Source organism: Triticum aestivum, chromosome 5B (genome assembly GCF_018294505.1).
Source record: "Triticum aestivum cultivar Chinese Spring chromosome 5B, IWGSC CS RefSeq v2.1, whole genome shotgun sequence".
In the NCBI taxonomy this organism is placed as follows: Eukaryota; Viridiplantae; Streptophyta; class Magnoliopsida; order Poales; family Poaceae; genus Triticum; species Triticum aestivum.
Genome location: NC_057807.1, coordinates 14,026,535 through 14,032,146, shown reverse-complemented (window position 1 = coordinate 14,032,146; position 5,612 = coordinate 14,026,535).

Below are 5,612 nucleotides of genomic sequence, written 5' to 3'. Positions count from 1 at the left end.
GCAAAATGGCAAATAAGAAAGTTAGGAAAAGGTGACTAGAAGAAGAAGACTAGAAGAAGAAGCACGCCATCGTTTGTGAGGTAACTTAGGTGAAATGGATCGTTTATGAGCTAACTTAGGTAAAATGCATCATTTTAGAGCTAATGTAGGTAAAATGGATCGTTTATGAGCTAACTAAGCTAATTATGCCGTTTTTTACATAAGTAAGGTAAGTACATGTCATTATTGAGCAAACCTAGTTAACTAAGCATATTATAACTAACTTAGGTCATTTTGGAGGAAACAAAGCTAAGAAAAGATCATTTTAGAGTTAACTTAGGTAAAATGGCTGGTTTTGGAGGTCGGTAAGCTTATTAAGTCATTTTGCAGGAAAAGAAGCTAACTCTAGCTAGGTCATTAAGGTAAGCATATTGGATGAAATAAAGCTAAGTCTAGGTCTTTATGCATTTGTTAAGAAAAAAACTAGAGAAAATTACCTTGATCATGGAGGTGTGGGAGCGGGCTGGCTCATGCCAGTAGCTGGAGAAGGATTGTGTGATGCTTGTGTGGAGTTACGCTACACCAAAGATCATTTCCAATGTTTCGTTATCATGATGACACTCAAATGTTAAGACTAGCAAGTAACGTCCATTCAAATTAAACTCACCGTGGTCTCAGGAGCAATCTCTGGATCAATGGCTATGGAGCCATGGGACCTCATCACCTGCTCTGGATTGCTCGGGTTAAACTCCTCCCCTTTCCTCGCCTTCCCCTTGACTTGCTTGTAAGAGGCAGTGTGGGCCATGGCATACAGGTCGTACCCCTCTGGCACCTTATCCGTCTTGTTGTAGCATGCCTGAAAGAGAGAAACAAAGTAAATTAGTAATTAAAGGGCTCAAGCTAGCATGATGAATGAATTGCATTAATCATGAAGCAAACCACATTACCCAATTCCGCCCGAACTGATATAAGCTGGAGCTACCTTGATGGTGTGGCACACCTTCAATTTGGGCACGTTTGTCCTTGGCCTCAGTCGGCTCCCCTTCCATCTTTCAACACCCTGCCATGACAAAGAGTAAACGAAATTAGTACAACATAAAAAATACCGACATGAATAATAATATGTATATCACTTAAGTGTATCATCATCAAGTACAACATAAAAAAATTGAATACCTGACACTACTAATAATCTTGATCAGTATCATCAATAAATGCATAATCATCAGCATCACTATAATCAATGACGGGCTCATAGGGTTCAGTGGCATCAACATGTGGAAGGCCACCTTTACGTAATCGGTTAAGCATTGAGAGGTCTTCCGCAGAAGTAACCTCTTCTTGTTCCGGCTCTTCTTGTTCCTCCTCTGGGGTGATGTGGGATTCACTGTCGCTGTCTACTTCAATGTTTTGGGGTGAAGTATACCGGTTCTTGAAACGCTTTTTGGAAAGACATGTCTCTTGGAAGAATTCTCCTTCATATGTGTCTGGGTTAATGTGAGGTTCATAATCCTCTTCCTTTGGGGGAGATAGTCTAGCACGTGGCGGCACTTCATAAACGACATCCCAACCTTTCAGATTTGGATTAGTTTGGTAGGCCCAGGGTAGATAGAATACTTGGTCACCTGTTGAGCCATAATATAGACATCAGGAACATCTAAATGGGTGCTTTGGTTGATTTCAACTAGCCCTATATGTTCATGAGTCCTTCTAGTCTCCTTTAGCTGAAACCAATAACATTTGAAGACTACGACATTCGGTGGGTTTTCACCATAGAATAGAAGTTCATAAATTGCTTCAACTCTCCCATAATACTCGGTACCTCCTTCGGCGATAGCAGATACACAAAAATTTGTAGACTTTCGGTCGGCCTTAGATAGCTCTTTGCCATATGTACGAAAACGATACCCGTTGATGTCGTATTTGTCAAATGAACGGACCTTATAGTCAAAACCATTAGCGACTTGTCTCAATTCGGCGTCCATAGACTCTGAATTAGCCTACAAGTTTAATATGAAAGGATTGTTGCATTACGCTCAAATTAGCGAATGAAATGAAATTGTCTAATAGAATTTACCGTTTGTTTGAACCAAGAGATGAAACCGGGATAGCCGCCTCCTTGCTTTGCGGGAAGCTCGTACTCTTCGACAGAATCCTTTTGGATCACCACTAAATACGAGAATAGGGCGACGTATCGACTGTATGAAATATCCAGGAATAAGAGCAGTTCAAAGGAAATAGAAGTTGCGAAACAATGTACCGAGAACTTACTCGATGTACGGCCGCACTTCTATCAGGTTGGTGAAGATATACAACGAAATGGTCCGCCATTCTTCGTTATCCAAAGATACTGGATTTGAAACACTAGCTGGTGCGAGATTGCCTTTGAATAGGCTGAGGTTGGATCCACCCTTTTTAGGCTCGTCAGCATTGTACCGAGGCTTCGGATTATGCAAATGACAGTTTTTGGTTTCGTAGTGTACTGTCACGAAGTTTGCCGCCTCCTCAGTGATGAATGCCTCAGCCATAGACGCTTCAATTCTACGTTTATTTTTACATTTTTCTCGAAGCGTCTTCTGCATCCTCTCAGTTGGGTAGCACCAACGATTTTGCATGGCCCCCCCCAATCTTGCCTCTGTCGGGAGATGCAAAATCAAATGCTGCATTGGATTAAAGAAGCCCGGTGGAAAGATCTTCTCTAACTTGCAGATCAACTCTGGCGCCAACTCTTCCATTTCTTCTAGCACACCAGGCGATAGTTCTTTCGCACGAAGAAATAGCTGAGTCCTGCCAGTACTAGCCATTCATCCTCAGGGATGAAGCCACGCAACATCACCGGCATTACCCGCTCAATCCATATGTGCCAATCATGGCTCTTGAGACCAAATATCTTCAATTTATCAAGACTCGCTCCCCTCTTTAGACTCGCAGCATACCCATCGGGGAACATCAACTGCATTTTCACCCACAAGATAATTTCCCTCATAGCTGGCCTTCCAAGATTGAACCATGCCTTTAGCTTCGTCCAGTTCTGCTTTCCTTTCGGTTCTTTCATGTTTTGTAACGGCCTATCACATAGCGCCTCCAGATCGACTCTAGCCTTAGTATTATCCTTTGACTTCCCATCTATGTCGAACAATGTACCAAAAAGTGCCTCGGCTATATTCTTCTCAGTGTGCATCACGTCGATGTTGTGTGGGCAGAGGAGGTCTTTGAAGTAAGGCAGATCCCATAAGCATGTTTTGTGAGTCCAGGCGTGCTCAGAATTATACCCCTTGAAGTACCCTGGACGCTCTGGATCTGGCTCGAGAGCGTTTAACTGATCTAGGGTCCGTTGGCCTGTCAACGCAGGTGGTGCAAAGTTTTTTACAACTCTACCTCTGATGAAGTTCTTCTTGTCTTTCCTGAACTTATGGCGAGGATCCAGGAACTGTCTATGCATGTCGAAGAAAGAAAACTTGCGACCGGCCTGAAGCCAACGAAACTCAAGAGCTCCCTTGCATGTGGGCACGGGAACCTTCCATGCACACACCAGCCAACGAATAGCGCATACGCCGGCAAGTCATGCATCGAGTACATGTACCAGACACACATTATGAAGTTTTGTTTGCTATAGGCGTCGTATGTCTTGAACCCATTATCCCAGGCTTCTTGCAATTCATCCTAAAGTGGCTGCATGTACACATTCATATTTTTCCCCGGATAGTTGGGCCCTGGAATTATCAACGTCAGGAAAATGTTCTTTCTTTGCATAATCTATCCGGGGGGGAGATTGAGTGGAAAGACAAATACGGGCCAACAACTGTATTGGGCTGCCGTCATACCAAACACACTGAACCCATCGGTGCTGATGCCGACTCGAGGATGCCTCGGATCTGCCGCTTTGTCAGCATGTAATTCATCAAACCTTTTCCACGCAACACCATCTGATGTGTGTACCATCATCAGTTTCCCATCTGCATCTAGTTCGGTTCTTTTGCCTGTTTTGTGCCATGTCATCTGTCTGGCCATCTCTTCGACCATGAAAAGACATTGAAGTCTTGGTACGATTGGCATATACCGAAGAACACTAATAGGGATTGTGGTCTGTGTCTTCTCACCCATACCGTTGTCTACCACAATATAGCTGGAACACTTGCAAATGGGACAATAGTTCAAGTCCGCATAGTCAAGCCTAAATAAGGCACATCCTTTCTCACAGGCATGTATCTTCTCATAGGGCATCTTCAGTGCACGGAGGATTTTGTCCGACTGGTACAGGTTTGCAGGCATTACATGGCCTTTGGGTAGAAAGCGTCCAAATACTGTCATAATTGTGTCATAGCATTCTCTGCCCAAGCTGAACTGAGCCTTCAAAGCCATTACTTGTGAGATGGCATCCAACTGACAAAGCTCAGTGTGCTCGTGCAGCGGACGTTTTGAAGACTCCAACATTTCATTGAAGGCCTTTGCAGATTCCTCCATCTCCTCGTCCGAATCCCGAGCATCATCATAGTCTTGCACCATGTTTTCCATCCCGGTACCATGCTCGTCGGTGCAACGATGATCCACCTCAGCTCGGTCACGTTGGGCAGACTCACCATGAAATGTCCACACCGTATAATCGGGCGTAAAACCATTCTTCTGCAGGTGTTTACCCATTTCAGCCTCTGTCCTCTTTTCCCAATTGCCGCATCGGAACAGGGGCACCAAGTTTTCCTCTGGCCATTTGCAAATGCGGCTTGCACAAACCCCTGGTTTTTGTGAACCATTCAGCGCTCCATTTGTTCTGACCAGTGTAACCGGTATACATCCACGCACGATCACTCATCTTGACTTTTAGAGCTACTGGTCACACAACAATTATATATATAATTCACCATGTATATATTCATCAGTTGATCTACTTTGTCAATTTTATTACGTCCATGCAACCTACACTCTAAGAGGTAATGATAGGTCCTAATCCCACCCGAGTATGTGTAGATTGGGTTCATTTTCCCATGTGCTATGCTCCGGATCCGACGCAAAATTTCGGCAGCACCTCCCCGCTGTTCTCCTGATACACGTCTCTGCAATAAACAGAGAGGATGTGTACCCGGAGAACAACAGGGGAGGCACTGACGAAATTTATGCGTCGGATCCGGAGCAAAGCATATGGGAAAACGAACCCAATCTACACATACTCGGGCTGTCCATGGATAGCATTGGACAATTCGAAAGAATCAAGGTTATAAATATGCAAATGCATGCATATTTATAACTATGACGCTTTCGAACGGGAGACACATATTGGTTACGCATACTGATGATTCAAGACACATATATAGCTAGCTATCAAGTTTCATCGGCATGAACACCGGAACAGAGCAAATAATTAATGGGGGAGGAGGACATGTCATTTGTGCTCACCCACGAACGAAGGGGCAGAGCTCGTCAAACGCACAGCGAGGTCGTCGAACACCAAACCTCGCAGCGGTGAAACAACCGCACATTTAAATCAACCCAATCAACACAATTATATATGATGTTTTTCATAACAAAATCGGAAAATATATGACCTAACTAATAATTCACAAATATAAGACCCCGTCAGCCTCGGGGGGTCGGGTGTCGGGGTGTCTGGGTGTTGTGTCGGGGTCGGGGTGTGGTGT